At 43.3% G+C, this 24,799-nt stretch overlaps 1 protein-coding gene and 1 long non-coding RNA gene across 2 annotated transcripts in view; one reads left to right on the top strand and one right to left on the bottom strand.

Moving 5' to 3' along the window:
• Window positions 1–24,799, bottom strand: part of Tnfaip8 (TNF alpha induced protein 8) — a 112,083-nt gene that overhangs the window by 76,461 nt on the left and 10,823 nt on the right. The gene's annotated exons all lie outside the window — the stretch shown is intronic.
• On the top strand, window positions 6,474–24,430 carry LOC115029872. The gene is made up of 3 exons (XR_003835440.1): window positions 6,474–6,581; window positions 15,353–15,566; window positions 24,185–24,430. It is a non-coding gene; the product is annotated as an uncharacterized LOC115029872 (long non-coding RNA).

The raw sequence follows: 24,799 nt of genomic DNA, 5'->3' as shown, positions 1-24,799 counted from the left end.
CATGACTGATTAAAGGTACAGTTTGTGGCTTGTTTTTTTTTTTTTTTTTTTTTTTTTTGGGCTTTTTGGGTTTTTTTTTTTTTTTTTTTTTTTTTTTGCTTGAAATGTAGCTCTTTTGGAAAAGTGTTTTGTTTTGTTTTGTTTTCCAGGGTTGGGGATCAAACCCAGGACCTTAGGTACAAGAATCACAATTTCATAGTTTTGTTTTGAGGAAGGATTATAATGTTATCTGTACATATCCATTCTACATTTCAAATATAAAAAGTTTTTAAAATGAATAAAAATATGAATACAAGTATGGAAATACTGCTATATAACTAGATGGTTATGATATGCATGAATAATTAGATGTATTTATCTACTTTACTAGGAAGTTTTCCCTAGTAAGAATGCCAGCAGAAGGTACTTAAAATGTAGAACCCAGAAGATATTTACAAACGAGAACTGTATGTCTACCCTTGACCTAGAAATTTATCCAGAAAGTTACCTTGCGACTATATTTACTGGTACCCAATGATAGAAACCTGAGTGTTTACTGCAGCATTACTTGTTATATAAAAAACTGTGATTATTAAGAATGTTCAACACTAGGGGACTTGTTTTTGTTTGTTGTCGCTTTTCAAAGATAAAACTATAATCCTAAGAGTCAACCCCAAACATGCAAATAAAAGCACCACTAACTTGACATAGTAGGATACATACATGCATACACACATACATGAATACACACACACATACATAGAAGTCATACTTATATATATATATATATTACTCAAGTATAATAGAATAACTATAAAAGAAGAAGTTATAAGTTTTAGAAGTGGGTGTTTGAGTGGACACACAGGAGGAGAAGGGTGGAAATGAGGCCAATACAGTGTGCTCATTCACATGTGAAATCCTTAAACTAAAAAAAGAAAAAGAAGATTTGGGGCAAGTCTATTCTATTTAAATAGAGTTTAACAAACTCTATTTGAAATGACCTTTAAAATGAAAATGAAGCCAGGCGTGGTAGCACACGCCTTTAATCCCAGCACTGGGGAGGCAGAGGCAGGCAGATTTCTGAGTTCGAGGCCAGCCTGGTCTACAGAGTGAGTTCCAGGACAGCCAGGGCTATACAGAGAAACCCTGTCTCGCAAAACCCATAAATAAATAAATAAATAAATAAATAAATAAATAAATAAATAAATAAAATGAAAACCATAGCTCAGGTGGGAAAGGTTTAGATCTTCTGGGATTAAAACCTTTCTGTTTCAAAGCGTTTACACACCAAAGCCTAAATTTAAAACCCTTCTCCAGAACTAGGAAACATGCACTTTTCGCAACATATTCTGGGGGGGGGGGGGGTTTTTTTTTTTTTTTTTTTTTGAGGAGAGAAAACTGCTAACATGCCTATCTATCAAAGCACTTTACTTCGGAAACCTATTTTTCACTTGTAAATCAGCTTATTTCGATTCTGCTCATAGAGAGCCAATCACGGGGCACTCGCCGCTGCTCGGGGACTTTCCCTTCACAGGGCTCTTCCTCTGCGCTTTCAGTTGGACTTCACAGATTTAACGTAGTCTCACACGATGACGTGATCTTATCTTTTTTTTTTTAATCTTTTTATATCATGACAGGCGGATTATATTGACTCACTGATAAGGATGTAATGATAAATCGTCTTTCAGATAACCTCATCTAGCCAACCCTTTGTAAAACAAAAATATTCTCTTATTTACTTTTGTTTGGCATGGTTTTGTGTGTGTGTGTGTGTGTGTGTGTGTGTGTGGTCTGCATGTTCACATTTGTGGGGAAACACATGTAAGTTCACACAGGATACAATTCTGAGGAGGCCAGAAATTGATAGCAAGTGTCTTCCTCCGTTGCTCTTTATTTATTAAGGCAGGCTCTCTCACTGGACCCGGAACTCAACTGCCCTGGGAATCCTCTTTCAGTTGGGTCAGCACACCCACTCAGCTTTTGTGTGCTACAAGAACGATATGAAGACAACAGAAAACAAGTCTAAGAGGATGCAATTTTATCGACAGGAAAATTGTCACCTGGAAGGAAAAGGAGATATTTATGATTCTCTGTTTGGATCGAAATGAGTCCATGCAACCTCTGGTTTACTGCAGGTACAAGCTGTGAGGACTGTGCCACACGCTCAGATGACGGCTCTGCTCCAGGACAATCAGCCAGGAAAAGGTTGAGAATTCCCCATGGGTCACCAAGGAACATCCGTCCACCTGCCTCGTGCTCCTGCAGAAGCTCATTGCCTAGGCCACTCAGTTGGCGTTGAGACAAGACACTAAGAATTCTTCTCCCTGTAGCTGGGGAGGCAGAGCCAGCAGGAGTGGAGAGCTAAGGTAGAGGACTGTGACCACAGCGTGCTGTATACTCACAGGAGATTGTCAAAGGTAAAAACTGATTTTTTAAAATTTTTTATTGGGTATTTTATTTATTTATATTTCAAATGGTATCCACTTTCTCTGTTTCCCCTCTGTTTCCCCTCTATACCATTCCCCCTCAGCATAAAGATTTTTTTCTATTTGTATGTATGTATGTATGTACGTATGTATGTATAGTGTTCTATGTGTATGCCCACAGGCCAGAAGAGGACACCAGATCTCATTGTAGATGGTTGTGAGCCACCATGTGGGTCCTGGTGATTGAACTCAGGACCTCTGGAAGAGCAGCCAGTGCTCTCAACCTCTGAGCTATCTTTCCAGATCCCCTGGTTTTTCTTTTCTTTCTTTTTTTTTCGAGACAGGGTTTCTCTGTGTAGCCCTGGCTGTCCTGGAACTCACTTTGTAGACCAGGCTGGCCTTGAACTCAGAAATCTGCCTGCTTCTGCCTCCCGAGTGCTGGGATTAAAGGCGTGCGCCACCACGCCCAGCTGCCTGATTTTTCTTATTAATGCGGGAGAGATTGCTTGAGAGTACGTCGAAACTGACAGCGACGCAGCCCTCATTCCATTAAGCTACCTTTTTGATAGGTTCATAGTATACAGCTCTACTCACTACCATGCCCGGGACAGGTCCTGTGTCTACCAACTAGTAGCACAAAAATCTGTAACAGTAAGCCAGAATTAAATCTACTAGCCTTTAAAATAAATTTTTTTAAAAAATTAGAGAAATAAACAGCATCCAATGTAAGCTGTAAAGCATTTCTGTAAGGACAGAATAATTTGATCAAATTAACCCCTTAGAAAAGTGTCTAGCTCTTCAACACATGCTCTCACAACCCACTCCCTGGGGCTGAGGGAGGCAGGCCAATAGATCAAAATTATTAGACAGTACGCTAAATCTCTAGAAATGTCCAGAAGGGAGCTTACACCTTACACAGGACAGCGGACATGTTTGGGAATATCTCAAAGCATTAGCTCTAAAGGAAGCAGCCAGTTCGAGCAGGAGAGGTGCTTCCCACAGAAAAGGGGGAAGACTAAAAAGTCTATGGAGGGAAGAAATGGTTCCAGCCAGCAGAGATGGAGTGATTTCAAAGAGGAAGCTGGGATGGACAGGTAGATATGAACTAGCCTTAACATGCTAGGTGAGAGAGTTTAAACTGAAAGCAAGGGGAACCCTTTAGTGATGGTCAAGCCGGGGAAAACAGTGTTTGCGTCTTAGTCCATACAAGCTAAAACCTGGAGGAGGAAGAAGACTCCCCACTAACATTCAGAAGACGGAGAGAGAAAAAGTGGAGAGAATTTCCATTCAAAGCTGTTTAACTTTTTAATCCTTGGATCCCAGACCTGGTAAATGGACTTAAATGAATTTCTGACGCAAGGTTCTAGAAACTAGGGGCACTGTTGAATGTGTATGTCATATAGCAAGTTCATACATAAACAATGGGAAGAGTGACCCATGAATCTGAGGGGCATTGTCCCGTTCCTGCCCCTCATTCATTGACCTCAACTCACCTTTCTTCTCTGTTCTATTGGTTTGAAGCAAGCATTCACTTCTTGGCTGTATACCATTATCCATCTCTTTGGATTCACTCCACTACCCCCATCCATACGATGGGGGAAGAAAGTCTGGCTCCTGGTCTTGGAGGCCTCTGAGATGTGAGTCAAGACATTCTCCTGTGGCACAGAGGTAGCAGTCCCTCTGACTCAGCCCATCCCCGGGCGCCCAGCATTGCTTACACTGCAGGTGTGGGGCTAGGGATAGAGATGGGGGGGGTGCACGAGTCTAACACTAGCTGTTCCCTAAGCTTCAAAAACTGTACACAGTCTATCAGACAACTTGCACTTGAAATAGAACACAACGCTCATTAACGTGGGCACATTCTGTATGACCTCACTGGCGTGGGTAATGGGAAACCAAGGAGTTATCTCTAACTGAAATGGAATGTTTACACGGGCTGTTCAGCAGCTTCCCCGAAAGGAATCAGTCCGGGAAGCCAGGCTCCCTTCCTTTCCTAGTGTGTGGTTTTGTACTGGATGGGGCTAAGGCACAGAACAGGGAGGCTTTCTAAGACAGAAGAACCAGGGGGGAAAAAACAGCACGCTGGACAAAGTTCAAAACACACACACACACAAATAAATAAATAAATAAAGTTACAAAATAGAAGAAAATATTATGTGTCTAGCCATAGGAAACCTCACATGGGAAATCTCAAACGGAAGCATCCTTCAACACTGAATCTACAATGGTCTCCTGCAGGCTCACATTAAGGGCACCCTTGGTTACCTTGCAGGCTTTCTGAGTTCTGCTTTCATCAGTCCATTGATAAGGTTGTGGCTGAAAGGGCTTTTAGGTGCTGAGACCCAGGTAGGGGAAGTAGGTCACTGAAGGTGTGTTTTTGAAGAGAAGAACTTGTCCCCAGATCCTTCATCTTCGTCTCTGTGCTTCTCGACCATCTAAAGGTTAGCAGCTCGCTCTCCCACATGCTCCCTGCCTGACCGTATACTGCCCAGGAACTACAGAGCCAAGACAACATGCACCTAGATTCTGAAACTTTGTGCCAAAAAACAACCTTACTTCCTTCAGTTGTTTCTCTTGGGTATACAAAACTGAGGCAAAATTAGAAAGAAGTGGGGGAGAGGCCAGGGGTATTTTCCAGTCTTTCTGCTTTGCCCTGCTGTTTGGGGTTCTGTTTGCTGTCGAGGGTGAATCACCTCAGATCAGAAGCTGTAAGTGTTCATTAAGAATGGAAGTTAACGCGCTGATCCCGCTGACCCTGAGGAAAAGATGATCACGTGAGCAAGAGGCTCCAGATGAGCTCATAAAATGCCCATTAAAACACTAAGTCACACCACCCCAGCCCCGATGGCAAAACTGATAAAGGCCTCTGAGTGCTGGCCTGACAGTCTGAGCTCCATCCCTAGATCCTTCAGGGTGGTAGAAGAGAATGCCTGAGCACTGTCCTCTGACCTCTGACCTCTGACCTCCAGGCAGGCCTTCACTTTTGTGTTCTCTTCCTATCCCCCCCACCTTGCCTCCCCCCACACACACACAGTCTCTCTCATACACACACCCCCCCACATGCACATACAGAGTCTCTCACACACATACACCTCTCTTTCACACACACACACTTACCCTTTTTTTTTTCAAAAGACTATGGGACAAAGAGTTGGACTTGACTAAGAAACACCAAATGCTATGCCACACGCTAGAAGTGGGTGACCTGGCAGAAGCAGCACTAATTCTCAAGTGCAAATTGCGTTCTTTCCACCCTACCCTTCTCCTAGTGGGTAACTGTTGCTTTGTGCTTTTACCCACACACTAGCAGAGAACACAAGAAAGCAGAGGAAAAAAACAAACAAACAAACAAACACACCCAGTGGTCTCCGGAAATCTTTTTTTTTCCCCCACCATAAGAGCATATGCATATCTCTAGGTCATACACTCCAAGGATAGGATTTAAGAGACTTGTCTCTAAGAGCACAGGGACTCTCCAGCTTACAAAACACCAGCGAGCAGCTGCAGACGCTGCACCTGGGAACCAAATGACCTTCACGGGACAGGGGTGTTGACAGTCAAGCCTAATGCACAGGTTAGAATCCACTAATAAGTCTAAACCAGTTGGTTCCATTATTACAAATATGTTGTGAGTGAATAATAAATCTATCTTTTCTTTTGTCTGATAAAAGATTAAAATTGAAACAACGAAAATATTTTTGAGGCTTGTCAGGAGATGCTCAAAAGTCATACAGTCTAAGTGGCCCCTTCTTTCCTGAAGACAAACTAGAAATTCCTTAGGGGTACCTCTCTCACCTTTCTCTAATTCCTAGGCTTTCCCACCCTTCCCCAACATAAAAGGTTCAATGAGACATTGGAGTGGGTGAGAGGAGGCATTGGGGACACATGGCTACATATTTACTCTAGGAAGCGGGGTGGCAGTTGCAGTGCATTATGGGCAGGAACTAATGCTTTTAGGTTAGTTCCATTTTTTTTTTCACATGACAATGACTTGTTAAGTGTTTTCGTTGTACATGTTTGGACCTTTCAGAAATCATAAGCCAGGATTCTACCAAGGAGTTCATCCCACTGGATTCCACGAAAGCTCACCACTGAATTTGGGAGTCAGATGTGAAGGAGATGTTAAGGCCTGCAGCCTGAAGCATCTGAAACACTCAGCAACCAGGAAAACCACAGGTAATCAAGATGTACAGAAAGTTCCATGAAACCCCAATTAGAATGATGACTACTACTTAAAATAAAAAAACAGCAAATGCTGATAAAGATCGGAGAGAAAGTTACTCACAAATGCTGTCAGTGGGAATGCAAATTACGAGAACCACTATGGAGAAAGCATTAAATTTCTTCAAAAACATCAGGTTGGACTGTGTTGGACAGAAGTCTGTAGGAAATGGGCCTTTGGTGGAAATTATGCTCCAAGGCAATCAAGGATACAGGATGTATCAAAGCACAGCCTGTGGTCAGCTGGCCACAGTGCTAATGTCCATTAGGTGGTTGCTCTCAGACAAGGTATGCAGCTCTTCTGTGCCTCAAGTTTCCTCATCTTAAGAGGCGTCTTAGTTAGGGTTTTACTGCTGTGAAGAAACACCATGACCAAGGCAACTCTTATAAGGATGGCATTTAATTGGGGCTGGCTTACAAATTCAGAGGTTCAATCCATAATCATCAAGGTGGGAGCATGGCAGAGTCCAGGCAGGCATGGTGCAGGAGGAGCTCAAGGCTGGTATAAGGAGACTGGCTTCCAGGCAGTTAGGGTAAGGGTCTTATAACCTTATATACCCACAGTGACACACCTACTCCAACAAGTCCACACCTACTCCAACAGGGCCACACCTTCTAATACTGCCACCCCTTGGGCAGAGCATATACAAACCATCACAAAAGGGGAGCTGAAGTCTACCTTAAACTGGGAGGCTGTGAAGATGGCTCAGTGGGTTAAGTGCCTACCGCACAGCATAAACACCTGAGTCTGGATTCCCAGCATCCGTATAAAAAGTCAAGTATGATGGTGCCTGTGTGTGACGCCAGCATTAGGACACAGAGGCACGAGGGGATTCCTGAGGCCCGCTGGCCAGCGACTCTAGCTGACCTCCAGATTCGGCAAAAGGCCCTATCTCAAAAGATAAGGTGAAGAGAACTTGAGACAGACGCCCTGTGTTGACCTCGGACCTCCATATGCATGTGCACATGAGAGAGCATGCGCACGTGTACACACTTGATCATGTACACAAACATACACAATGGATTTTATTCAGTCATAACGAACAAAATTAGGCTGCTCATGAGAAAAAGGATGAACAGGACACCGTCATGGGATGTAAACTAAACCAGGCTAAGAAAGACAAATATAACATGTTTTCTCTCGTCTGCAAGATCTAGATTTATATGTCTGTGTAAAAGCAAAGGGGGTGGGGAATTATCTGGGAGGGAGGAGTGGACTAACCCACTGGCAGTAAGACAAAAAATGGCAGTGAGGAGGTGAATATGAGTAAAATACAATATACTTATATAAAAGTGAAAACCCAGTGTTTTGTATATTGTTTTAAAAATATTAATTGCTCACCAGTTTTGGCATGTGAAATTTCCAACAGACATCAAAGTTGGAAGGAGAGCACAAAGCGCTGTCAGCAGCCCCCACCCCCTTCAGTAACGACCAATGCATCGCTCATGGTTCACGGATACCGCTCTACTCCCTACTCCTTGGCTTCTTAGTACCCTCCTACATTCTAAGCAATTCTTTAATTTATTTAATTCTATGTGTACAAGTGTTCTGTGTGCATGTTCACGTGTGCGCACCCCTGGTGCCTTGGGAGGCCACAAGAAGGCATCTGATCCCTAGAAACCAGAGGTAAGGCAGGCTTGTGAGTCAACATTGTATACACTGGAAACTGAACCAGGTCCCTGCAGAAACAACAACAGCTACTAACTACTGAGCAACCTCGCACACCCCTGCTGTCCTCCCCTGGTTTTTTGTTTGTTTGTTTGCCTTTGTTTTTTTGTTTTTTGTTTTAGGTTTTTTGTTTTTTTTTTTTTGGTTTATTCTCTGGATAGCCCTGACTGTCCTGGAACTCACTTTGTAGGCCAGGCTGGCCTCGAACTCAGAAATCCACTTGCCTCTGCCTCCTGAGTGCTGGGATTAAAGGTGTGTGTGCGCGCCACCACGCCCAGCTCCTCCCCTGTTTTAATGAAGCAATTTGTCACTTTAAATATTCAATTCAATACTTTAAATATACATTTCAATACTCCTAATGACTTTAGAGTTATGCCACAAACACCACAATCCAAATTGTAGAGTATTTCCCTGATAACGAAATGTGCTGTGTATAACTGGAGGGCAGGGGTGGGGGTGGGGATGGAGCAAGAGTGGGGTCAAGGCATGTCTAAACCCCTGGAACTCTTGTCCAGAGATCATGGCTCCTCCTGCCCTGGACCTGTGTCCTGATACACAGAAACCTGTGCTCTCACCCTTGCTCCACCAAGGAGGTCACATAACTACTCATTCGCCAGATTAAACTTTCTTTCCCCTTATAAGGGCATGTCCAGCAGCACCTGGAAGTCCTCCTTCTGCTAATCAAGCATCCCCAGCACCCTGGCCCTGCTCAATGACAGACACTCACCCACCCCCACCCCCACCCCCAGATGTTTAATTAGCCTTTGTTCCCTGCAATTGATGGAGCTGCTCTTTGAGGCCTGTCTACTGTTTCTTGCTGCACTGCCTAAAGTCTCCATCACCCCTGGTTTGTTCTTGCCTCCCTTCCTGTCCTGGGGTCTGAAGGTGGGGAGGGGGAGCAGAGCAGCAATGACAAATAACAGTGCGCTGCTTGGTCTTTAAAAGGAAATCTCATTGACAACAACACTGGAGGAATCTCCTGGTTAGGTCACTCGACACTGTTGAGAGTTATCTGAGGGAGTCTCAACTGAGGAACTGCCTTGATCAGACTACCGTGGGCATGTTTGTAGGGCATTTATTATTGTTGTTAATAAATGTTGGACAGCCCATCCCACCACAGGCTGCATCCCAGGACAGGTGGGCCTCAAGAAGCAGGACAGTAAGTAGCACTGGGCCATGACCTCTGCTTCACTTCCTGCCTCCGGGTCCCTTGCCTTAAGTTCCTGTCCGCCTTTCCCGTAGTGATGGAGTACGACCTGTAAGATGAAATAAACCCCGTCCAAGTTGCTTTTGGTGTCTAACCACAGCCATAGAGGACAAATTAGAACAAGGACCTCCCGTTAAGAGAAACAAACCAGCCCCAGAGAGACAAAGACTGAATGACTCATTTATACATTGACCAGAAAGGCCTCAAAGTTGACAGAGACTGGTGGGTGCAGTGAGAGTTTGAGGTAATCACAGACACAACACTTCAGTTAGACAGGAGGACTCAGATCAGGAGATCTACTGCACATCTTGGAGATGTGCATCCTGATGACAACAGCTGCCAACCATGCCCTATGCACCTCAACCCAGACTGTGGTGGGTCTCACATATGGGTGATCTCAGCTGTTGTCTTAATTTCCTTCACTGTAAGGGATGGGGGAAAAAGAGATAGCAATACTGATATTAAGCGCCTTAATTGAATATTCCCTAGTGAAAACATTACCAATACATCACGTTGTACACCATTCATATATTGAAGACTTACTTGTCAACTAAAATAAAACCTTTTAAAGAAATTAAGGCAATCCAGAGTTTGTAAACGACAGACCGCACTTCGTGATCTTTCACATGCATGCTTTCATCCTTTGGCAGCCCATATAGAGTATATGAGCACACTCATAAAAAGTATTTGTATATCTTTTTTCTGCATTAGATACCCAGAACTAGAATTGCTGAGGGTGGAACAGGGGATGGAGTTACTGCCCCACAAAAATCATAATTTTTGAATCTGAGCAGACCTCAGAATCATATGACCCAGCTTTTGCATTTTAATAAATAAGGAACTAAAACCCAAGCGCATACATTAGCTGATTGCCCCGAATTCACAGCTCCCTGGTCGGGATTTGAGCTGAGGGCTATCAGTCTTAAATAGTTTGCTTTCCCATCAAACATTTTCTTCCCAGGCTCACACTGAATCTGGCCTGGCTGCCCTCCTGGGGCCAGAACTGCTTGGGACAAATCCCTGTTAGTCCTCCTCGGGCTCATTTTTCTCTCCTCCGATCCCACTGAGAAGCTATGGGCCTCACCTGAGCCTCTGGAATCAGGACTCGGAGACTCCTGGGACGCCCACGGATTCCCTGCTTCAGCTCCACCCTCCTCAGCAGACACCTCATAGTCTCTCCACTTTCTCTGCAACCTCAGTGGCCATCCTTCATCTGCCTTGTGTCATTTGGGGTTACCGCTCTCTCTGCGGTTTATAAGGACTCGTCTATACCCCTAGACTTCATTCCTAGTTTCACAAGATTTTGCAAAGATGAAAGCATGAATGTCCCTGCTAACTTAAAACCCAGACTCTAGCTTTTGTGAACTGATAACTTTGGTAAAAGTTACGGACAGACTGCAATCATTTCACTGCTCCACCTCACGCCCAGAACAAAAGCACGCCTTGCTGTGTGCGCATGAACGAGGCGGCCCATACTCAAATAAGAAAGCCACTCCTATTTCACACGGCTATAACTGCATCGGCAGTTATAACTAAATTAAGCAAAATAAAACTTTTTGAAGTTAAAAATAACCCACAGTGTTTTTGTTAAATCATTTTTCCCCTAGTTTCCTCTAAATCGTTTGGCAAATTGGGATGTTTTCCACTCACGGCAATCTTATGAAAAGTGTTTTAACTACATTATGCACCCACAAGCTGGAAATGGTGGCTCTCCACACAGAGTAACTGGCTGATATTATCCACCAGTTAGCAAGTATTTACAGTACACCAGTGTGCTAAGCACAGCACAGGAAATACAAACAGATAAGACTAGGCCCTGTGGCCCTTGTAATCTCCCCATGATAAATAAGACAAACACATGAAAGTTAAACAGTACAAGACAGTCAGTGGCCAAGGGGGGCGGGGGCAAGAGTCTTACAGAATTTGGAAATGAGATAGCTGGGCATGTAGATAATGGTGAGAAAGACGAGGGCACCCAACCCTGAGGCTCACATACAAACTACAGCTACCTCTGTCAGTGATGAGGTTCCTGGCCAGCTCACAGACTTGAGACACCTCATTCCCCACCTTAAGATCTCATAGGTGCTGTTATTATTCATCCTGCCAGCCTCCGTTCCAGCCACACTGCATTGATGGCCCTCCTCCTGGTCCCTACTTCAGGACACACTTTCCCTTCCCCAGTCACTGACGGTCTGTCAGTCTCAGATGTCACAGATGCCATCTCCTCCACCGGGGCACTTGCCACGTTTTCTTCAACACTATGCTGATCTTTGCCTCTTGAGTCAGTTTGTCTCCATAGCATCCCCAATGATTCTCACGTCCCTGTGTAATCCCTTCCCATGTGACCTGTGTAGCTAACTGTGTGACTCCCAGGACATGGTTATGACAAATACTTGAGTCTTCTACCTATACTAGGTTGGGTCACTGTCTCGAGGGAGACTCATCCCCCATGGAAGGGCTTACTCCAAAAAGCCTGTCAGAAGCTGAATGTAAGAAATGAGATTCCCTGCTTGGATCTTCCTGGTCCAGAATCTCTGGATTTTGCAGACCTGGCTTCAAGCCTGAAGACGCCTCAAGTTAGTGCCAGGCATCTAAGCTGCTCCCAAATTCATGGCAGCTCTATGCAAGATTGTGTACTGATCATTAGCTGATTGACTCAAGAATAAAAGAATGGAAATACCAATGGTGGCACATGCCTTTAATCCCAGCACTTGGGAGGCAGAGGCAGGTGGATCTCTGAGTTCGAGGCCAGCCTGGTCTACAGAGTGAGTTCCAGGACAGCCAGGGCTACACAGAGAAACCCTGTCTCGAAAAGCAAAAACAAACAAACCAAAAATCAGTAAATGAGCAAACATTTGGCCGTGTGGAAGTAGCAACTGCTGGCAGTTTGGATTCTGATTCTCACCCTGGGTCTTAGGAAATACTTCTTGGAAAACAGAGAGGCTCTACAACACCTCCAGCCCAGGCCTCATCTCCCAACTTGGCTTTTCTAACTCATCAGAAGCAAAATCAGCTCAAGGGCCACCTGTGGCCATCAAGGCCATCAAGGGCTAGCAGTGACCAAGTGGGGGAGGAGCCAGTCTTCTGAGACAGCACTCAGAGCTTAGCGCTCTCCAAGCCTCGGTAGCCACACCTGGCACATTCCCACGGTCCCCTCCATCCTGAGACTGAAACCATTTCACAGATTTTCATTGGCTAGGTCTCCTACTCCTCCCATATTCCAGGACAGTGTTGGTGTCCTCTCAAACCTGGGGCTAAGTTCCAGTCTGACCATGTCATTCCCACAGGTCTTGGTAGGACCCACAGAGGCTGCTGTTAATCTATAAAATAAACAAACCAGTGGATGAGGGAGACATACTCATTTATGGCCCTTTCATAAATCAAACCGTAAGTAACACACAGAGACCTTGTCATCCCCACTGAGAACTGCACAGCGCTCTGATAATATTTCATGTGTGGAACTACAGGCTGTAATAGAGTAAGGTAAAAAATCATGAGCTTAGCAGGTAAATGGATGGGATCGGAAAATATTATACTGAATGAAGTAACCAAGACACAGACAGGCAACACCATGTGTTCTTTCTTATTTGTGCATCTCAACTCTGAATCTTCAGGTTTGAGTTTAACTTGGGGTATCCTTAGAAACCAGTAAAGTAGAAGAAGAAAGGAGGGATAATTAGAAATAAGAATGTTTTAAACAGCCATAGAGAAACATTATTTTATAAGCGTACGTGTGTGTGTGTGTGTGTGTATGTGTGTGTGTGTGTGTTGTATTACCACCACAGAAGGATAATGTTTCCACCAAAAACCACAGATGATCAATCCTAACCCCAGTGCCAGGCAAGGATGCCTTCCGATAAAAACAATACAGACTATCCCGTTGCTCTTGGTTGCCTGCTCAAACGTAAGGGCAAGAGCCTATTGCTGATGACATTCAGCCACAGAGCATGGTGGGGAGGAGGGAATCAGGAATCGATCTAGTACTGACCCCTATGAGGGCTAGCTCTCATAGCACCAAAGGGTACTATATAAGCTGAGACGGGACAGAAGAGACAATCAGGTGTCCAACCTAACCACGGATCCTGTGAGCCACAGTAATGCCCAGTCCAGCAAGATATCCTTAGGGGTGCAACAGCTCGGAGTTAGCCAACAACTGTGATTGGACGCAGGGCCTACTCAATGGAGAAAATGTATGCCTGGTATCATAAACCTAGCCAAGGACCTCTGGCCAGAGAGGTGATTGATACTGGAGGAGATCCCACAACTACCACTTTGCTAAATTAATACATTGTCCAGCCGCCTTTAAAAGCTTTCTCGGTATAGCCACAGATGAGCGCAGCTCCCGGCCCTCATCAAAGAATCTTCCTTGGCAGCAGAAAGCTGTTACAGAGGCTCACAATTGGTCACATGCAGGGAGCAGGTGGCTGTGGACGTTCTCATTCCTAAAGGGGACATTTAGAGGATGGCCCCTACTCCTAAGTCTCAGGGGAAATTGAGGAAGAGGGGTGGAGAATTGTAAAAGCCAGAGGACTGGGGTGGTGAACACCAGAGTCCTTCAGACATGGCAGAAATGATGCAACAGGGAAATCCCAACAATACAGTTACCTGCACAAAGACATCCCAGTCAACGTTCTAGGACAGACAAAGGTAGGGGGCACAAGACCCAACCCCTAGCCGAAGAGTTACAGGCAGTTAATGGTTACTAAAAGAGGGAGAATTGGTTTTGTCCTGGGGTGAACAACCTGATTGGTTGCTTAAGCCCTAAATTCCTGTATATACAGGAAACACTAATTGGACTCGGTGTGTATATGTGTGTGTGTGTGTGTGTGTGTGTGAGTGTGTGTCTGTGTGTGTGTCTGTGTGTGTGTCTGTGTGTGTATCTGTGTGTCTGTGTAAAACAAGAATAATTATAGAAGTCATGAATTCTCGACTTCTTATAGGTTGTAGAGGTGGAACAGGGGAGGAATTAGGAGGAAAAAAAAGAGGGGTAGAAATATTATAACTATAATTATACTCATGTATGAAATTCTCAAAAGAATAAAGTTAAAAATAGTCAGGTGAGATCACTGTAACAACACTAATCCCTAAACATAAACTTAAGTTAAACTAACGTTTGCATTAATGACTGTGAGAGATGAAAGAAACAGTAGAATACTTTAAAGGCTCTATAAAGGAGGGTTGCTAGGAAGGTAGGTAGCCATTTCTCAAGGCCAAAGCGAGTCAATATGGCTTTAAGTCAGGAAAGACAGTGCTAACTAACCCTTTTAGCTTCGCCTGGGGCCAAAGCAAGTCTGGGTCCAAGAAAGAGTATTTAGTGCCTGTTAAATTCTGTGTGTTTAATACCCCTCTTGCTCTTTGGAGAAGACCTCAAAGAGATTCTGGTATTTAGCCTAATTCTGTCCTTATGTTAACCATACCTCTTTGCCTCTGTGTACTGGTCAGATGTGGTTTCTTCTAAAAAAAGGCTCCTTAGAGATTGATTTGTCTGTGTAAATTATTCCATCCTATCGGTTAAGAGACAAGGATTTTTATTAAGGAACAATTTGGGGCTAGCCAAGGGGTGGATAAGGAAGGGCTGCTAGCCAGCTGTTTCCAACACACCTTAGTAAATAAAAAGCTATTGCTCAGACAAAAAACTTGTCTGATCTCATGAGGATGTGTGTTTAATTAAGAAAAGGCTTGCAATTGCCTCAAGATCTTAAGTCTCTCCGTGCTACAAATGGCAAGCATCCTCTACTAGTTTTAGTCCAGCCCATGGAGGTAACATCGGAAGAAGATCTCTTCTTTTTAAAGTGCATCATGGCTCTCCTTCTGGCTGCATCTGTTTTACAGTCTCCATCTCTTTCTCAGGAAAGGCCGCAATCAAGTGAATTGTTAAATCAGTCTCATCTTGAATCCCAGCCAAATGTCCACGGAAGCATGGGAACTAGGGAGAAAGCAATGCCAAGTGAAGTCACCAAGCTGGGCTGTGTGTTCCCCAGGCAGCCATACGTGAGTACCTACGGGCAGAGACGGAAGGGATGAAGTCACCAAGCTGGGCTGTGTGTTCCCCAGGCAGCCATACGTGAGTACCTACGGGCAGAGACGGAAGGGAACCAAGAAACAACATGCATTTTCATGCAATGTCTACAGCCTTACAGTGCTTTGTTTCCAAATTTACTTTTCTGGGAGTAGTCTTAATAATGGGTGTGATATGTTTACTTCTTCAACTATCAAGATAAGATCTCGCTTATTTGATAAGAACTTACAATATTCAAGTATAGGGTGGTGACAAGGGAAATGCCCTAAGATCCTAGTTACCTAAATATTCCTCAATAAGGTTCAAGTTTAAACTTTGTAAGAGGAAAGAGATGGTCTAACCTATTAATCATAGTAGATTCTGAGGGAACAGTTTTACTTTTAGCCTCAGGCTTTTTAAAAAATGTATTCTTATTTTGTGTACATGTATGTTTTGCTTGCATGTTCTTCATGTGTCTGCCTGGTGCCCACAGATGTTGGGAGAAGGCATTGAATCTCCTGGAACTGGAGTTAGGGATGTGTGTGAACTGCCAAGTGGGTACTGGACTAGACCCTGGATACTCTGTAAAAACCAAATGCTCCTAACCACTGGGCAATCTTTCCAGCCCTAACATTAGACTTTTAAAACTACTTCTTTGAATGAAAGTAAAAATATTTGAGTGAAGCATAAAAATGAAGTCACTCATTAATAAACACTAATAACAAGACTTCCTTCATAGAAGCAGAAAGCAGACATTGGTTGCCTGGGCTGGGATGGAAGTATGAGGAAGGCTTAGTTAAATGTTACAAGCCTTGAGTCCTAAGAAGAAAAATTCCAAGGCCCAATACTGTACAACATGGTGTCGTGAGCTAATAAGAGAACAGATCTTAAGCGTTCTGACCATACATATAGATTGTAACTTTAATGAGAAGGTGTCCAGTGTTGGTCGTTGTAACTTTTATCTAGATGTAGCTGTCTATCATATCATATCATATCGTATAAGTTTACTTCTTGAATAGATTGTAATCATTATTCATTCATTATACCTCAATAACACCAAAAAAAAAAAGGTAAAATCTGGGCTAGAGAGATGGCTCAGTGGTTAAGAGCACTGACGGCACTTCCAAAGGTCCTGAGTTCAAATCCCAGCAACCACAAGGTGGCTCACAACCATCCGTAATGAGATCTGAAGACAGCTACAGTGTGCTTAGATATAATAATAAATAAATCTTTAAAAAGGTAAAATCTAAAAAAGTCTTTACTGTGCCCAGGAAGTTATCTAAGGACACCAGAGAAAGCTGCAGGGGTGGAATGTTGTAAAAATAGGAGTCTGGGAGGACTCATAGGACCTCTGATGAAAGCAAAGTCATTTCTGGACTCAGATGATTTGTGAGACAGCACCTGGGCTGTGTCCAGAACAGAGAAAACTTGGGTCCAACCCAGCACACTCAGGGAAGAGAGGGTGTGGTGTGGCTTGGTAGCCTGCAGAGAGATTTGGGAATGGGATGGGAAGTAAGCACAGAGAGAGGAGGGGTGGGGTCAGGCACAGCCTTGAGGGCTATACAAGGAGCTTTGAACCTGCTAGTTTATCCATTCCTCATTTGATGTTACAAGAGAGAAGGTTGAGAGACCTGGGGGCCAAACACAGTATCTAGGAGATGCACAGCACACCAGTGTCTCTTGCGTGAGTACTATGCCTGCCCAATACGTGGAACAGCCTTCGACACCAGATAACAAGTCAACAGGCCAGGCCCATGATCAGCCACATCACCCTTCAGAACGTCAATAGACCCTGGGGGAAGCATGGATGGGTCTGAGCTAGAGAAACATTCAGTGGAGAGTTGTATTTTGAAGAGGACAGGGCTGGGGAAATGGAACTGGAGAGATACCTAAGGCTGGGAGGCAAAAGTGTTTATATTCCCTTGACTTTTCCCAGCAGGCTCTTTTTATTCAGATTTTTCAAAGGGAGTGTTAGAAGGACTCAAAACCTCAACTGAAATCTAAATTCTCTCTCTTGCCAAATATATTTTTATTATGAAATTGGAGCATACAGATAGAACAAAATGAAAATGTAAACCCCCTTCCCTCCTAAGCTGCAGCTCTACTACCAATGGGACAGTGTTCATTCTTCTCAAAAATGCCTATGCACTCATAAACATAGAATATGCCTTTTTAAAAAACATAATGAGATCATTATTTGGTGTTTTAATTCAATCTCTCTTGAAGATCTTTCCATATCAGAGCACAGAGGCCAACCTTGTTCTCTGGCTGCATAGGGTTTCAACTCCAGGAAACACCGTTTTACAGACACAGGCAGCCAAGCATATTGAAGCCATTGAAGGGTTTTAGTTGTTATTTTGTTTATTTTGCAATTCTGGGGATTGAATGTGGGACCTCATGCAGCAGCTAGGTGAGCGATCTCTGCCAGAGCTATTCTCGCGGTCCTTGTTCATTCTTAAAAACAAAACTGTAATGAACTTTTTTTTTTTGTACGAAACTGAATTTACTTATGGGTCACTCATATCAGCGTCTTGATATTGTCACAGATGGGTTCTCTATTTAGCATATGTAACTAGAGTTAACAGTCACTTGGCAAGGAAAAGGATCATGAAGATAGTCTAAAAATAAATTTACTCACCAGAGTATCTCAGGACAACACTGTACAGCCCCAGAGTCTCCTGGGAAGACTCTGAGCCAGGATTCTGCCTTCCCACCCAAGCTCCTTGGTTAAAATTTCCTACTCTATCTTGGGACAGGAAGGGAAGTTTTCCTTCCCAGGGCACCTGGGACGCTATCATTCTTATTCTCCCAAGGGCTTTGGTCTCCCCTGGCACTTGTGCTTGCAGTGATAATAAAAAGTGAATGTGATCATCATCAGAACTTAGGATTCCAGTTCCAGGAGGGCTGGGGGTAATCTAGTTTCTGCTTGACATTCTTAGATGAGGCTGTTCGAGCTGACAGTGATTACACAGTTCAGCAAGCTCACACAGCCAATTACAACACAACCACCACCTCCATGCCTGTCCAAGCCTTTCTCCACCACTCGGGACCAAATGAGTATTTGTTTTAACTTTTAAAATTACATTTAATTACTTGGTGGAGGCTACAAGGTGTGCTGATGTCAGGGCACAGCTTTGGGGATTCAATTCTCTCCTTAACTCTGGTCAGCAGTTTCCATGGCAAGTACCTTACCTGCTGAATCATCTCAGTGGTCCAAACGTGTATTTTTAAAAGGATTCTGAGGATATGTGGAGACAGCACAGTAAAAGCAAACCAAAAGGGGAAAAAAAAACCCCACTTCTTTAGAGGCTTTGAAACTTTTCTTTACCAAATTAACATGTTTAACAACTTTTGAAAGTGACACATTAGTTACACACAAACACATGCACACACATATGCATACATACATGTACATGCATGTGCACACATATGCACATGCCTCATACACATGCATGCATACATAGTGCTAGGGTATTAACAAGCAAGGGCAGATAACACCGCTGACTTATTACCAGGATGATATGCAGTTCTCAAGTCTGCAGGGAGGACAAGGGATTGGAAGCCACAGTGCTCCAGCTGTCATACCTCTTCCCTTTCCCGCTCATGCTCCAGGGTCTAAACCAGATACTTTTAATAGCGCCGAGGAAAGTCTATAAAAGTTCTAAACTTGGATTAATATAGCTCCATCCTCTAACCCAGTCTTGTGCCCTATCTGTTACTGACCCATGGCAAGCACCTTCATGTGTCCCTAGATGAAGTTGGTGACAGATTCTGCAACAAATGGGGAGCAGACAGGGTGGAAGAAAGGGAGTGAGCAAATGCAATCAGAGACCTTGTGTCATGTAAAAATCATAGGCAAACTCTTTCTTTCACATGCAAACTAAAAATGTCTTTATTAAAGATGGATTCAAATGCCAGCTTTCCCATTGACCTTGAATAACACAGTTCTGAATGTTTTTACCTTTCAAATGGTAATAACAGGGAGTAGAAAGAAAGCTCAGTGCTTAAGAGCACTGGATGCTCTTGCAGAAGCCCTAAGTTCTATTCCTAGCACCCACATGCCATCTAAACCATCTATAATTCTGGTTCTAGGGGATCCGATGCCCTCTTCTAGCTCCACAGGCACCAGGTACACAGGTGGCACGTAGAGATGTATGTATTTATATAAATATATAAAATATTTAATATGCATATTAAATAAGGCATCAGTGGTCACAAATGCAATAATAAAGAAGTGGGAATCTGGCTGTAAGATAAAGAAAAGGAAAAGGGAATACGCACAGAGGAATCAAGCATAGGGACATTCTGGTGTTCACGGTCATATGTGCTGAAAGCACAGGTTTCCCTATGCAGTATGATGAGAACACAGCCTGACAGCAAGTATAGAGGACCACCACTGTCCAGAGAAGAGCTGCCTTGGTGAGCACAGCTGTATCTGAGGCAAAGCCTCACCTCACGAGAAGAAAATAATTCAAAATGATAGGTGGTTTCTCACAGCCTAATAAGGAAAGGAAAACCACCAGCTTCCTTGCACAACATGTAGTTAGTGCTAGCCTTGCACACTGTTAAGGTTCCGCTGACCTTTCAAAGACAAAAGTGCTATACTTACTGAGGGCAGAGTTATTGTAGATTGAAAAGAAGAAAAGATGATTTAGTATAAGGACTGATCAAAACACAAACTAGCATTTGGTAGCATAGCAGCTCCCTAATACTAGTATGGGAATACAGTAGACTGACTGAAATAGATACACAGCATAATCGGTGCCCTCCAAAGTGTTACAAGAGTAGATCACAAAGATCAAAAAAGAACTGTATTTCCATCATTGGACTTCTGACAAGGGTGACATATTTTAGATTCTCAAGAGAAGAAAATGTGACTTACGGATTTTATACCCAGCAAAACTGACTCTAATTACAAAAGTCAGAAAATGTTAGCAATAAATCAGGGAATATAGTTCCTATGAGTTCTTATTATCAAGTCAGCTAAATAATCCTTCTTTAATTGGAATGTCTAAAGCCTCTGGTGTGAAGACTGATGAAAATACCTAGAGAAATAACACCAAATGGAAATTACAAGGCAGATTGTTTGATATATGGCTATATGATCTAGCAGTATAGAAAATAAATCATAAACTGGGTAGAAGGAGCATGACATATACCAGATAATATCCTGTTTTTCCGTAATCATAGATGGTAATTATAACACTTGTGTTGTTACTTGGAGACTGCTACATGTAATCATATGGAGCAATCATTTGTGACTGTTATTTTTCTCTCTCTCCTGTGACAAAAACAAACAAACAAAACAGGATTTGTTGACCACACCAGGGCAAGAATAAGAGCACTACCACAATTTTTGAGCCAAATTTGAAACAAGCTTTATTAAATACTGACCAGAAAGATGGACGACGTTAGTCTAGTCCATACCTGAGATTCCCAGAGAATGGCCACAAATTATGATAGGTGCATAGAAAGGCAAACCCCACAAGGCTACATTTTTCCTGCCTTTGTCCAGTTGGAGCAAGCATACATCCTGACATACTTCCTATCTATGGATCTTCCACCTATGTGTGATCAAGCACATCCTATGCAGTTGGAGCAATCAATTTTGTTTACAGAAGTGAAAAACCTATGACTGATCATCTTACATGAACAGATCTTAGCATTCTAGGAAGTTTTCTGTCCTAGAGGATCCAGGGCTTATAGGTTAGAGGTATTTTTGTTTATCTCTTTAAAAAAAAAAGTAATTAAATCTTAAAACATAGTTTTAGCCTTCACAGATTCCTACTACAGAAGGGAAAAAAATAGAAATGCCCCCCCCCCAACACACACAGTCAAGGCATGTGAACTAGAGACATCGATATGAACTCAAAAAGTGTTGTATCTTCACAAGAGTCTATGTTTCTGTATGGATGTGAGTATTCCCCCAGTTGAAACCAGTAGAAATGCCTACAAAGAACGGCCTTTCCAGTGAAGGGCATTTCCTACCTGTTTTGTGGTCTGTAAATATCACAAAAAGAAACCCGGGACTCTGAGGCTCCTTACAAGTTGAGGCAGAACCATGTAAAACAAGCTTGGATCACCTTACCAGGGCAGCAAGCACATTACAGAAGGACTCCAGAGACAATAGGGAAGGATACTCCTGGTCTAGCATCCTAGGATGGAAACTCACCAAGTATATTTAATTCTAATGGTTTAAATTTTAAGCTTTATTATTTTAAACTTTAAAAGTAATAAAAGCCAGGGTTGGAGAGATGGGTCAGTGGTTGAGAGCACTGACTGCTCTTCCAGAGGTCCTGAGTTCAATTGCCAGCAACCACACGGTGCCTCACAACCATCTGTAATGGGGTCTGATGTACTCTTATGTTGTGTGTCTGAAAACAGCTACAGTGTACTCATATTAAATAGACAAACCAACAAATAAATAAATAAATAATTAAATAAATGTAATAAAAGCCTCCCTGTCATCTTCCAAGAATGATAGAAACTAATTCTAGAAAAAACTGGGTAAAACAGAGGACATAAGCATTTATCTGGCTGTTCCTATGTGAATTATACCTCTGGGCAATCAAATAATGATCAAAGAGGAGTCTGACTTTATAAAATGATTCTGCCTATAATTGACATGATAAAAAGGCAGAATTGAAAACTCCCCACACTCTCCAACTCCCAGGGAGCTGTTACATCTGCAGCATGCTGCATCCTTCAGAAAGTGGAAAAACCAGACATAGGGACCTTCCAGTAACAGCATATACCACCAGTTGGAATCTTGCCAGAGGGGGTCCTGCCAGAGTCTATCAGGATGGAGGCAGATGTAGGAAACAGGAGGCAAAGGTAGAGCTGCATCTTGATTTCAAAGTGAGGGGAGTGGTAGAGCTACTGACCCTCCTCGATGAGCGGAAGATGGTCAGGGAAATCAGCCCCGTAATGATTCTTATAAAATACACCAGGTGATGGCACTTAGCCTTTAACCCCAGAACTGAGAGGCAGAGGCAGGAAGATATCAGAGTTCAAAGCCAGCCTGGTCTCTTGAGTGACTTCCAGGATAGCCAGGGCTACACAAAGAAATCTTGTCTCAAAAAAAAAAAAAAAAAAAAAAAAAAAAAAACAAGACACAACAAGATTGTTTTCTGTCCAATGAGCAAGACTAAACCCCTGTGTGTCAGAACACAGAACACTGACTGGGATGATACAACCATAGAGGCACCAGAAAAGGCTTCCTACTAACAGGTCAGCATTTAGTTCTGGAGGGACAGAGGGATGTGTGGTTGGAATACACTGAGGCTCCATTGACACTGCTGATGTGTGCTTGCCTTACAAAACCTCCCTAAGTCCTAAGTCCTGTTCTAATTTTGTGTAGATTTCAGGTATTTTTGTTTTACTCTACAACAAAAAAAGATTAAAATGTTAAAAAAAAACTAATAAACCTGTAAACATGTCAGTACATCAGAGAGAACTGCAGGATTTTGGACAGAGGAGCTGGGGACCAGGCTCCCAGAATTCTGCTCCAGAGACCCATTTATGTTTAAAGTAAACGGTTCTCATTTACAGGCTCAATTAAAACTTGACATAACATTTCAAAATATGTTTGGAAGCTTATAACATATGACGTGCTCCAAGACATCTCAAGGACAACTGTAATTTAAAATGACGTTGTTTGGGTGGGTGCCATAGCTCAGTTGGCAAACTACTAATCTAGCACCTACAGGCACTGGTTTCTAGCCCTAGCACTCTGTCCAGGCAGGAGGATCAAGAGTTCAAAGTCATCCACGGCTGCATGAGGAGTTCAGTCTTGGGGGGGAGTAGGCAGGGGACCAGGCTTCCTTAACAAAAGAAGTTAAGTGTTTGGTGCTCAAAACCCGAAATCCACCCCTGAAGCATGGAGCAGGTGGCTCAACACAGCTCTCCAGGCATCTTTCTATAACACCACAATGTATAGAGTGAACCCTGGAGTCCTGCTCTGTGTGGAACCACGGGGCTAAAGACCTAGTGCCCAGGAGAGGTCACAGGAAATGAGTGTTCCTAGCAGCCATTCTGAGGAGCAAATCCCCTAGAGCAGTCAGAACACAGCAGTGTGGGAAGGAGGCAGCTGATCGAGGGTGTGGCCCTGGGTCAGCTGGACAGGCCGCAGGAGGTTATTAACCTTCCTCACCTGGCTGATAGGATTAACAAAGGCTCCTTTCTCATGGTTCCATTCCCAAGGTGTAATTGAATAGCAGTATAAAGCACTTTGCACACAGTGCCTGGCCCATCAGAAGCTCTGGATAAATGTTTGCCACAATTATTGAGTTAGCAAACATTTGTGGAAATGTAATGAATTTTTCTAGGCTTAAATGCAGGATGATTTCGCCATAGTAAGTAATGCCATTTAAAAAAAAAAAAAAAACCCAGAACAAAACAAAAAACCCTAAACATAAATTTTGCTGCTGGCAGTTCATACTCATGTGGGATTTTTAATATCTTTAAATCATTGAATATGTTTGGGTTTTTTGTTTGTTTGTTTGTTTGTTTGTTTGTTTTAAAATACCCTCCCAGTAACCATCATCAGAAGAGTTTTAATTCCAATAAAAATTACGGTCAAGACCAGTCTTAATTCAGCAGCCTTCTGGGCAGGTGGGCAGGTTGGGGACTAATCCAGATGTTAATTGTCTGCCTAAGTGTCTGGCCCTTCTGCTTCTTCCTAGTGACCCATTGGAGAGTAGAGTGTGACTCCATCTTCACAGTTTCCTTTGAAGTTGTGGCTGGTTCTAGCCAGGAAGGCATGGAAACTTTGGGAATTACTTACCTTCCAAAGAAGAGAAGGACTCTACAGGAGAACATTCGCCATTGCTACCTCTATCGTGCCCTGTGCCCACGTGCACGCTTCCCTACTTTCTGCCTCCGGATGAGGCACTGCTAAAGATACCACTGCCTGCCCATGTTCCCTTTCATTTGCCTAACTACCCATTTGCAAATAAGCAAATGAAAGGTAGCACACATGCTATGGTGGGAAGAGAACGAAGTCAGACAACCAGCCCTGTTTGAGCCACTAACAACAACCCTGATGCACCCAGCCACAGATTACCTTCATAAAAAATAACGTGATACTCTTACTGTGAAAATCACCATGACGGGGGCTGTCCCCTTATCTGTATACTTAAAGTTCCCTGACCGATATGAACTGACTGAATTGTGTCCTCCTGCCATCAACGAACATAAACCCAAAGGAGACAGCAGTGAGACACCGGGTCTTTGGAGCCGTGGTTTGAATGGAACAGTTCTGCCTCATAATGTCATAAAGGGAGTCGGGGAACTCAGAC

This window comes from Mus caroli, chromosome 18 (assembly GCF_900094665.2).
Source record: "Mus caroli chromosome 18, CAROLI_EIJ_v1.1, whole genome shotgun sequence".
Taxonomy (NCBI): domain Eukaryota; kingdom Metazoa; phylum Chordata; class Mammalia; order Rodentia; family Muridae; genus Mus; species Mus caroli.
This window is presented reverse-complemented; position numbering and strand designations above follow the sequence as displayed.